Source organism: Triturus cristatus, chromosome 10, assembly GCF_964204655.1.
Source record: "Triturus cristatus chromosome 10, aTriCri1.1, whole genome shotgun sequence".
Lineage (NCBI taxonomy): Eukaryota > Metazoa > Chordata > Amphibia > Caudata > Salamandridae > Triturus > Triturus cristatus.
This window is the reverse complement of record NC_140593.1, coordinates 94180549-94193058: the sequence shown is the minus strand read 5'-3', so window position 1 is coordinate 94193058 and position 12510 is coordinate 94180549. Positions and strand designations below refer to the sequence as shown.

The window sequence follows — 12510 nt, the reverse complement described above, 5'->3', positions numbered from 1 at the left end:
TGATGCTGCCCGCAGGTACTCTGCCGTTACAGAGTGGTACTATAGTACTGATGCTGCACACAGATACTCTGCTGTTACAGATGGGTACTGTAGTACTGATGCTGAACGCAGGTACTCCTTGCCATTAAAGTGGTTCTATAGCACTGATGCTGCTTGCAGGCACTCTCTGCTGTTACCGACTGGTACTATAGTACTGATGCCGCACACAGGTAGTTTGTTGTTACAGACAGGCACTGTAGTACTGATGCTGCACACAGGTACTCTCTGCCATTGCGGAGTGGTACTATAGTACTGATGCTGCACACAGGTACTCTCTGCCATTGCGGAGTGGTTCTATAGTACTGATGCTGCACACAGGTACTCTCTGCTGTTACAGACTGGTACTATAGTAATGATGCTGCGCACAGGTACTCTGCTGGTACAGACAGGTACTGTTTTACTGATGCTGCACACAGGTACTCCCTGCCATTAAAGTGGTTCTATGGTGCTGATGCCGCTTGCAGGTACTCTCTGATGTTACTATCTGGTACTATAGTACTGGTGCTGCACACAGATACTCTGCTGTTACAGATAGGTACTGTAGTACTGATGCTGCACGCAGGTACTCCCTGCCATTAAAGTGGTTCTATAGCACTGATGCTGCTTGCAGGTACTCTGCTGTTACCGACTGGTACTATAGTACTGATGCTGCACACAGGTACTCTGCTGTTACCGACTGGTACTATAGTACTGATGCTGCACACAGGTACTCTGCTGTTACAGATAGGTACTGTAGTACTGATGCTGCACACAGGTACTCCCTGCCATTAAAGTGGTTCTATAGTGCTGATGCCTCTTGCTGGTACTCTCTGCTGTTACCGACTGGTACTATAGTACTGATTCCGCACACAGGTAGTTTGTTGTTACAGACAGGCAATGTAGTACTGATGCTGCACACAGGTACTCTGCTGTTACAGACAGGTACTGTTTTACTGATGCTGCACACAGGTACTCTCTGCCATTAAAGTGGTTCTATAGTGCTGATGCCTCTTGCTGGTACTCTCTGCTGTTACTAACTGGTACTATAGTACCCTATGCTGCACACAGGTACTCTGCTGTTACAGATAGGTGCTGTAGTACTGATGCTGCACACAGGTACTCTCTGCCATTAAAGTGGTTCTATAGTGCTGATTCTGCTTGCAGGTACTCTCTGCTGTTACCGGCTGGTACTCTAGTACTGATGCTGCACACAGGTACTCTGCTGTTACAGATAGGTACTGTAGTACTGATGCTGCACACAGGTACTCCCTGCCATTAAAGTGGTTCTATAGTGCTGATTCTGCTTGCAGGTACTCTCTGCTGTTACCGGCTGGTACTCTAGTACTGATGCTGCACACAGGTACTCTGCTGTTACAGATAGGTACTGTAGTACTGATGCTGCACACGGGTACTCCCTGCCATTAAAGTGGTTCTATAGTGCTGATTCTGCTCGCAGGTACTCTCTGCTGTTACCGGCTGGTACTCTAGTACTGATGCTGCACACAGGTACTCTGCTGTTACAGATAGGTACTGTAGTACTGAAGCTGCACACAGGTACTCCCTGCCATTAAAGTGGTTCTATAGCACTGATGCTGCTTGCAGGTACTCTCTGCTGTTACCGACTGGTACTATAGTACTGATGCTGCACACAGGTACTCTGCTGTTACCGACTGGTACTATAGTACTGATGCTGCACATAGGTACTCTCTGCCATTAGAGTGGTTCTATAGTACTGATGCTGCTTGCAGGTACTCTCTACTGTTACAGACTGGTACTGTAGTACTGATGCTGCACACAGGTACTCTGCTGTTACAGACAGGTACTGTAGTACTGATGCTGCACACAGGTACTCTCTGCCATTAGAGTGGTTCTATAGTGCTGATGCTGCTTGCAGGTACTCTCTACTGTTGCTGACTGGTACTATAGTACTGATGCCGCACACAGGTAGTTTGTTGTTACAGACAGGCACTGTAGTACTGATGCTGCACACAGGTACTCTCTGACATTAGTGGTTCTATAGCACTGATGCTGCTTGCAGGTACTCTCTGCTGTTTCTAACTGGTACTATAGTACTGATGCTGCACACAGGTTCTCTGCCATTACGGAGTGGTTCTATAGTGCTGATGCTGCTTGCAGGTACTGTAGTACTGATGCTGCACACAGGTACTCCCTGCCATTAAAGTGGTTCTCTAGTGCTGATGCCGCTTGCAGGTACTCTCTGCTGTTACTAACTGGTACTATAGTACTGGTGCTGCACACAGGTACTCTGCTGTTACAGATAGGTGCTGTAGTACTGATGCTGCACACAGGTACTCTCTGCCATTAAAGTGGTTCTATAGTGCTGATTCTGCTTGCAGGTACTCTCTGCTGTTACCGACTGGTACTATAGTACTGATGCTGCACACAGGTACTCTGCTGTTACAGATGGGTACTGTAGTACTGATGCTGCACACAGGTACTCTCTGCCATTAAAGTGGTTCTATAGTGCTGATGCTGCTTGCAGGTACTCTCTGCTGTTACCGACTGGTACTATAGTACTGATGCTGCACACAGGTACTCTGCTGTTACAGATAGGTGCTGTAGTACTGATGCTGCACACAGGTACTCTCTGCCATTAAAGTGGTTCTATAGTGCTGATTCTGCTTGCAGGTACTCTCTGCTGTTACCGGCTGGTACTCTAGTACTGATGCTGCACACAGGTACTCTGCTGTTACAGATAGGTACTGTAGTACTGTAGTACTGATGCTGCACACAGGTACTCTCTGCTGTTACAGACTGGTACTGTAGTACTGATGCTGCACACGGATACTCCTATAGTACTGATCCTACCTACGTGTTGCATTGTCAAACAGTTAAGAACAATTCATACCCTCGGCGAGCTCTTGTGTAACTGCTCCAGGCAGCACTGAAGTGGGCGAAGGGCTACAGACACAAAACCTGCAGGCTGACTCTAGTCCACTGTTGTGTGCTTCTTTCACACTCAGACTCTAACCCATGAAATGTATTTTCACTATGCTTGTGCATTGCACTGATGCTGATGTGCGTGTACACCTCTTTCGTGAGAGGTACTGGTGTCCTTTCTTCTGTCACTTCTGGGGAGGCCATAATAATTAAGGAAGCAGTGAACCGATGCCAATAGCATACTTACATTTTCTCTCCAATGTGGTGTTCACTTATTTGCCCCCAAACGTGACTGATCTGCACGTGTGTAAGAAGTACCCCCATGTCTTGTTTCATCCAGTAAACTTCTCGTGACTCTGCTGTGGGCCTCCCCCCCCCCCCCCCCCTCCCCCCCCCATCTGTCCCCAGGCCTCCCTCGTTTTGCATAGTGTCGGCGCAGACTTTGAATCCTACTTTTCCCGCCAGTGCTAAACGCTCCTCCCCTCCCCCGTCAAGGCCCCCGCGCCTAACTGGCAGCCATCTGTGTTTAGGGCGGGAGGGTGCCGAGGGGTCAGGCCACTTAACTCCAGGCGGGTTGTACTGTTCACAGCGTCCAATTACGCGCATTAGTGTATCGATCCGAAGGCTTCGATCGGACATTACTGAGGGGATGCGTGTTAAGTCGGCGTCACCCGCGTGTCTCAGATGTCAGCTGGACGGCACGCAGTACTGCCAATTGGCAATAATTGGATTTGTCCGTAAGGAAACGTGTCGAAGTGCTGCTAAAAATTGTTCTTTGACGCATATGAGCCGATTATCTTAACTGCCCGGCTGGGGTAGTTTGCCGCGCTTTTCACTCTGTTACCACTAAACTCGGTCATAATAACACCTGTCATTTACAGCGCTTAGAGACGCAGAAGTGTGAGATGAAGCACTAGATGAAGCAAGTTCTTATTATACCCCCGGTAAGGGTGTGCTCTGCTGCCTCGTTTCGCACAGGGCCGGCGTTTTTTTGTTGTAGCCGTAAATAAAATAAACACTGGGAAAGTCAATAGGGCTCGACTTTGCGTCCTATTGGCTGTGCCAATTATGTTTAGCAATACATCACAGGATGCATAAACATAAAAAAAAAAAAGAAAACAGCCGATGGCTCGTCCGCCCGCATAATTTTGTATGCTCGTGTCCCGCATGTGCGCTTCTACAAAACGACGAGGCTGGGTTTTAATGTTATTTACCGATCCAACGTAAACGAGTTTTTTTGTTTTGTTTTTAAAGCAGGGTGAACAGAACGGGAGGCAGACGTTCCGTTCCATAGGGGAGGGCGGAAGCAACACGGGTTGGGGAAAGCAATGCGTGGGTGCGAGTGGGGCAAAAGCAGCAGGGGAGGCGCAGGTGGGGGACAGAGAAAAAGCCAAGGAGCCAGAGAGGGCAGCCTAGAGCGCAGGGAGTGAAAGCAAAAAGCAAGAGAGGGCAACGCCGCCGAGCTGTAGGAGGGAATCATACAGGCAGGGATCGATGTGGGCATCATGGAGGGGCACGGAGAATCATATGGGCAGAATCCGAGGGGCCATCCTTTAATTTAAGGAAAACATTTCCCCCTACTTTGTATGGAAAGATAACTGTCCTGGGACGGTTCATTCAGCTGCAGTGTAAGGCAGAGTCCCCTGCACTGCCTACGGAGAGGGGCAGACAGCGGGACAGTCCTTCCGGTCAGGGTGACTGCGTGCCTGAAAGAAATGTAAATGTGTGTGCACAACTGGTCAATGTGCAAACGTAATGGCTGAGCTGAAACCGGTGTTAGCTTTGGTTAATGACACAGATGTATATTTTTTTGTTGGTGGTATTGGAATGGTGTTACCACCTGGGCTGTGAGGCGGGTGCTTTTTAAAGAGGCGTATGTTAGTCTCTCACTTGTCTCTGCTCCAACCAGGGGTCCGCTCCGTGGCGCGCGGGTTACAGACACAAACCTCTGCAGTGCATTCACTAAAGGTGAAAGACTGAAAAAGGTTACAGAACGTTTCGTTTTTTAGCAATGCCTTTGACCCCGCCCCCGCGTTTACTCGCCCCGCCCCCATTGTGCACAGCATCACAGTTCCCTTACTGTTTTTAATGCACTTCGATCACTGCATACAGGAAGGGGGCAGAAGGACACAAGCGTGAGCCTATCACGGATGGAGGCGCGGTTGAAGCACCGTGGGCACTGGGTGTTTCCCCGGTGGGCCGGAGGGTTGGGGGCCGGTTTTCTGGCATCACTGGGGGCCAGTTTTGCAGCAGTGCAGGACATCGCACCCCTGTAACAAAAGCGGAAGCCGTGCACCTCCCCTTAACCCCCTCTGCTCCCACTGCCGGTCCAGCAGCTTTCAGCCAGGGCTGGATGCTGTTACCAGTCCAGCCCTGAGAAGCCCCCCGGGTTAGATAGAGCAACCCAGAGAATGGGGGAAAGGAAACTGCTGAGAGAGAGTGACATGGGGCTGTGGAGGAGAAAGCAACAAGAAAGGGGAAGAACCGCACGAGGGTGAGTCAGTGGATCTCGGAGGGAGGCAGGGAACAAGCATTCTGGCCGGATTGAAACAACACAGACTATGCAGGGTGGGAAGAGAAGCACAATAGGGGGATAGCTGGAAAACACATGCACTGTCATCGAGTGCTTAGGACAAGATTGGAAGGACATATTAAATATCCAATGCTCCAGGGGCCGAGCAGACACAAGATGCACAAGACAATTCATCGGGTAAGCAGACAAATGAGTGACAGTGAAGCCAACCAATGATAAGCAATGGGTAGGCTGGAAGCCCCGCCCCTCTATGTACTTGGTGAGCCCACAATGTCTTCTGCAGCCAGACAGCTGATGTGTCTGAGAGGCTCGACCTAAAAAAAAAACAATATTCGGAAAGTGTTGTTTTTACCTCAATTTTGCCCATAAGACAAAATATGAACATTGCTTTTTGTTATCGAAGACAGCACTGACCTCTCCAAAAAGAAATAAAGCAGGATACGCAGCCTCATTGTAGTAGGGCTCTGAGTAGCAACTGCCTGGAGACTTCTCTGAGTCAGGTAGTGTGTGTACTCGGCCTGATGGTTGGCGGAAGGACTTTCCTACTAAAAGCACAGGCCAGAGAGTCCTCTGCCTTGTGCTGGTGTTCACAACACAAAAGATAACATTGTTTTTTTCTAAAAGGAGCAAACATAAATTACACAGCTACGACTTATTTTTAGGTCTCGCCTACGCAGCGCGCATGCGCTGCAGAGGAGGACCTTTAGCCGTCGTTCTGCTCTTTTTCGAAGCACATACTCGTCTCTTCTATTCTGTGCACTCCCCCCCACCCCTCCCACTTGTTGTTCATTTGTTTTGGGGCAGGAACACTTGCGCTTCTTCTATTTGCCCGTCGATTGTAAAGCAGACCCTCTTTCCAATAGCACTGGTCCTTTGAAGGCATGCCACCCTCTCCCAGTTCGCAATTGGTCTTCCCTAGATTGTCCTGCCCTGTGTCTTTTTTCTCTTTTATCCGCACTCCTCCTTGCTTTCTCTAGATTGTATACCTTTGTTTCCGTGCATTTATTTTACTTTTATCTCCTCCTCTTTCAATATTTGGTCTGCTCCAGTCTCTTCTCTTTTTGCTCAATCAGTAGCTCTGTTTTAATGTGCTTACAAATCAGCTTGTGCAACACGTTTTTTTATATCAATACGGTGGGATTTGTCGGTCCCCGCACAGATGTATCCCCTTGATGCTGCATGTTAGAATAAATTGTCCCTCTATGGCGACCGTCAGCCCTAGGCGTTCTTTGTGGTCGCTTCCCACCATTGCTTCGTCTCTCAGGCACCGCTTCTCCAATAATATCCCTGCGTTTAACAGTCAACGCTGCCCGCTCCCTCCACTCGGTTCTGCTGTCAGTCACCACATGGCATTCATCGTCCTCGTGAATGAACAGCGCAGCTCTGGCTGCGGAAATTGGAAGATATTTTTCACTCCCTCCTCTAATGTGTCCCTTTCTTTCTTCTCTTTACTTCCCGGAGTCTGTCTTTATTTATCCTGGCTCTCTTTCTGTCCCTATCTTGCTTGCATTTTTTCCCTCGATTGTCCATCCGCCCTGTACTTTACAACTACCCTCTAGTCTTTGCGTTATAAATCTGTTACGTTTATTTCACCTCTTATTTTCCTCAACCACTTTTGGTTTTAAATCCCCCCCCCCCCCCCCAGTTTCCGTCTTCCACTCTCCATCCTGTATCCAGCTCTCCTCCGCTCCTGTTTCCCCTCAGCCCTCCAAAGTATCCCCTGACTCGCCTCCCTGCCCCCTTTGCCCACTCCCCTCCTCGCTGCACATTGCACCAATATCATTAAAGATGCAGGGATTCTGTCCAGGCATGAGGTGCGGGATCTGATAAATGGCAAACAGGCAGTCTGAAACTGCTGGGTTTGCAGAAGGCTGGAGTTTTGGGAGGTGACGGCCTTAGGGTTCGGCTCGCTTTTCTTCTTGTGTGTTCTTGACTCGTGGGCATCTTGTATTGTGGCATCCCTGCAGGAAGACTCGCCTAACGGTCAATAGATTGCTGGCACAATTACTCTTTTCAAATATATAACCTGACATGGACAGGCCGCCACTGTACTACAAGCACCTGTGATATAACTCAAAATTATGACCACCCTTTGGCACAATTTGGTGAGGGGCACTGGAATTTCACCTAGGTTAGTTGTCCTAGAGGTGTCCAAAGATGGTGGACTGAGATCTGCACAATACAGGTCTGGAAATTCTGAACCACACCTTTCAGTGGTATTGTCTCAGCAGACCCCTGCGCTCTGTAGGGTCAAATACAATCCCCAGAAGTAGGAAGTCAAACTGGTATGGAAGGAGCTTTGTTACTGGTACTACAAAACTCTGGAACAGTCTCCAGCCTCATATCAGGACCATCCACTCCCTGCTTCAGTTCAGGAAAGAACTTTAAACATGTTTTTTTAACAACTAGTATTTTTATCAATAATTAGTGTTCTGGTTTTAAGCTCCGGTTTCAGCTAGCACCAAGACACCCTTGGGTATTCGTGCGCTGTATAAGTTGCATTAACATGCCATTACTGAGTTATGCTGGGGTGGAGAGGTGAGGCAGGCGTTGCATATACCCCCCACACACACATCAGACCTACATTTCACTTTTGGCATGCTTCTGTGTGGCACATGTTCTGTATAAGGCTTATAGGAGTCTGCCCTAACAGACAGCACAGCTTTCGTGGCCATGGATGATAGCACGTCTCACATGCACGCCCAAGTAATACACTCCGGCTGCTCTTAAGGCTTTCCACTGATTCATTTATCCAATCCGTAGTGCTCTGTATAACTCCAAGGCAGTTCGGCAAAAGGGCCCTTGCTACAGGGTCCCAAGACCTGAGCTCATAGGTACAGACCTGCCGGGGTGATGGGATCTGGATTTGCTAATCTCCTGGTCATCCCTAAAATAAAAACACGGCTGTTGTGGAGATATACATGTTATGACACAGGTGGACACTAGAATGTCATTGTTCACCTAGATACTGTGAAGGGGAGAGAAAGACCTGTGAATGGTACATATGTCTCCTCTTGCTGCCAGCTGACCCTAGCACATATACTCATTACACCCCCCACAGGTGTTGCCTCTCACTCTGCACTCACCTTGAACCCTCCTCTGGGCAGCATACTTACATAAATTCTCAAAGTGCATACATAAGGGCTGCCGCTACACACCATGCTTCTTGTGATGTCTTCATATATGAACGCTTACATGTAATGGTTGTTTGTGATGTCATGAGGTTAGACTGCGTCACTCCAACGGCTGTTTTTGATGTCATGAGCTTAAAACAGTGCATATCACCTGCTGTTTGTGATGTCATTAGCTTTGAACGCTTCTTTGTAATGCTTGTTTGTGATGTCACAATCTTAACATGCTCCATTCCAACTGGTGCTTGTGATGTCACAAGCTTAGACTGCTTAATTACCTCGCCTGTTTGTGATGTCATAAGCTTAGAACGATGCCCTCCATTGCTGTTGGAGATGTCAGAGGAGGCGCATGGTGTATTGTACCGGCAGTTGGGTATTACCCAAACAAAACGTTGCATTACATTGTTTGTGACATCATAGCGGTGCTCACGCAACTTTCACAGCTTGTAAGGTCAAAGAGACCAATACACTGTACTGGCTATTTTTGACGTCAGTTGGGGCATGTACATCCCACAAACAGCTGAGGATGGCGAGGGCAATCACCATGCGCCTCACTAGGGACACATGCTTGAATCTGGGGCTCTCCGTTACCACGGGCTCCCTGTGATGAACCAGGACTACAAGACACAAGAGTAAGCCAGTACTCAGCGCGGCATGGCTAAACACTTATAAGGTCCCAAAAGCGAGACCTATTGGCTATGCCAATGCTTGTTTAATGTTTTCCCGTAGTTTCAAAGCTCGTATATCACATGAAAGGGTTCCTAACTGTCAATTATTTCCTGTAATTCACTGTGCTGAATTAACTTGCAGGATATTTAGCTTTCCTAGACAAATAAAAACGTTGAATGGAAGCTTACAGAATTTAATCTTTCTTTCCCTGTTGGCACAAAAAAATGCACACGTCGTAAGTGATGAAATATGTGAAATCTTAAGCCGTGCATGTTGCGGGTGCAATTTATAGTTAGTTCACTAAACTATAATTGGCAAATTTCAGTAGTTTTTCATTTTTAAAGATAAGGTCTTTTTTTATTTCCACACCTAAAAATAACCCCTCTTTAACCTTTCTTTTGTCAGAGAATTTCAGTAGTTTTTCATTTTTAAAGATAAGTTCTTTTTTTATTTCCACACCTAAAAATAACCCCTCTTGAACCTTTCTTTTGTGAGAGAATTTCAGTAGTATTTTTTAAGGTACATTAAGATCTTATTAGTAAGCATAACTATGTTACTTTAATATTTGTTTTTTAATTAATTTCTATGGTTTCTCCATCTTTTTTTCTTTGTCTGACAGTGCTCCTCCATGTAAACCGTATATCTTGCTCAACCCTAAGTATAGTGTCTAAGAGTACTTTCTTGTACTTGGTGCACTATAATTGCCTTTACAATTTTTTTCCATGACAAAACTATACACTCCCATTTTTGTGAATGTGAAAACTTTACTGCGCATGCCCTTTAGTTACCGGCAATGCATGTAGTCTGCAGTGCCAGTCCACACGAAAAACTCTGCAGCCAAACAATTAAGAAGTAGAGTTTTGTTTTGAAAGGATCATATTTTTTTAACATTTTTCTGTGAACTTTTTATCTATTTTCATTTTTTTTTTTTTTTTTTTGTCATTGCTTGTTCTTTTTAAAAATCATACATTTGTGTGCACTTGTTTTTAAATGTTGTGGTTTTTGTTTAAATAGTTTTAATAACGTAACTTTTTTAATCTATATTTTTATTTTATAAGGGATTTGCACAAACCCATATGTTGTTCTTTGAGACACTTGAAAAACAGATACGATTTACTTTCCCCAGAACAAACAACTTCCATACATTCTCTAAAGTTTACTGCAAAGTACCGAGGCTTCGGATCTTCCTCCTGGTGCGCCTGGTGGTGCCGTTTCTCGTCTCCTTGAAGTTGTCTCCGCCTCCATGGCCGTGTGTCTGTCCATGCATGCGTTCAGTCTGTACGTCCATCCACCGAGGAGATAAAAGAATTTGACACTTTGCCACTCGCGTCAGAAGTTAAATCCTGCGCTTATACCGCAATGCAGTAATACAGACAATCACAGGATTCCCGGCTGTGGCATTGTCCCAGGATTTGGAGTCCAAGCACACAAAATGTGGTAAAGTGTGCTTTACGTCTGCTGGTAACACAGCACTAGGGTTACCCTTAAGGCATTATAAGCACTCTGTTACCACAGTCCTTTGTAACTGTAATTAGTCGGACTTCTTGCGGTATTATCGGATTCATCAGATCCATGTAGAAGGGAGGGCGCGTGAGGCAGTCAGGCCGCCGCTCATTTGTACCCCCCCCCCTTCCCCCCCGCCTCGTCCCCAGCACTATTATTGTCAAGCGGGGCATGCACGCCTGGCCCAGCCTTGCAGTTTGTTTGAGTGACAGCATCTCCTCCAATGGAGCATCCGGTCCATCCATTGTTGTTGTGAATGTAATAAACGCACAGCTCTGCCTGTTCCTTAAGATGTCCCACCCGGAGCTCCCGGCGGCGGAGCGGAAGTGGCGGAGTGGCTAGAGGGGATGCTGCTCATGAAAGAAGTCAATCTGACGTGCTGAGCGCGTGGGGGTTGAGGCCAGTCTCTACGTTTGTGGGGTGCAGGGTGTGGACTCGCATCTCACCCTTGCTGGCACGCATTACATGTCCAGAGTGCCTGATCTGGAGAAACACAAACTCAGGATTCAGAAGGTAATAGTGTGATGCAGCGGGGTTGTTTGTACTGATACGACTTTATTACCATCCTTTTACTTACTTTAAAATTAGAAAAAAATAATAAGGGTATAAACGTTTGCCTTGATGCCCGTTCATGGCTTTCTGAGCGAAATCAGGGGAATTGTGACTGAGCTAGCTTTATAAAATACAAATCTGTGATCTGCATGTTACATGTGCCTTGCAGCAAGCTCATTACCCTCTGTGCTACTTCATGATGAGTCATAACACAGATCTCCCCAGGAAGGGCATTACATGTACCTTGCTGCAAGCACATTAACCATCTGTGCTACTTTATGATGTCATAACACAGATCTCCCCAGGAAGTGCATTAACTACCAGAGTTATCTGACCAGTTCTATTATCCCCCTAAAATGCATCCTCTTTATGACCAACAAAGTAAGCTAGGAGAGAGAGAGAGCAACAAGGGGCACAGGGTAGGGGAAGAGAAGCCACTAATGAGACAGCTGGAAAACACATGCACACGTGAAGTGCTTAAGTTAAAACAAAACACCCCTTGAGCACATCAACCAGCGCCTGGACGCCCCTCCGAGTACATAGGAGAGTGGCAGGGGACCCCTTCAGGTAGCAGTTCACGCTGAATACATCCGTTTCATCATCTCCCTCGTCAGGCTGTGGTTGAGCAGACATAAGTGCTGATAGGAGGTGGCCGGTGATTGTCAGTCTGGTGGTTTGCCGTAAAGGTGGTAAACCTGCTGTTCTCCACCAGCTGAGAATGTGTTGGCAGAACTGTCGCCCTCACATAGATCATGTGTCGGCACTAATTCTGCAAGTCGATTTTTCGCAACAATGTATGACTGCCACTGAAAATGGGCAGATTCATAATGACCGGACCTCCCCCCCACACCCCTCCCCCGCAGAGTCCTTTGCCCTTCCCCCAGCAGCCTCTGTCATAGTATGGATCAGTACCTGATAAAAAAAAAAAAAAAGTATTTACAAACTTAATGTCATCCAAGTGTGTGAACGGCAAATGGAGAGTGGATTCATTTGCCAGCTTTTTTTCTTCGAATAAACGCCCTCTTCCATATATATATAATGGTTAAGGATGTTCACATCATGGATTTTGGATCTGGAAAGTCTTTAACCCCTCTCTGCCCACATCCATGCGCCGCCTCCTGCTGGCAGAGGGGAGCTGCAGGCTTTCGCCGCCAGGCTACAGCTGTAGAAGAGAAAAATCAATAGAGATGGCCTGGGATTAAG

At 47.1% G+C, this 12510-nt stretch overlaps 1 protein-coding gene across 12 annotated transcripts in view; it reads left to right on the top strand.

The window, feature by feature from the left end:
- The window catches only part of THRB (thyroid hormone receptor beta), a 600087-nt gene that overhangs the window by 546609 nt on the left and 40968 nt on the right, over positions 1-12510 (top strand). The window lies entirely within an intron of this gene.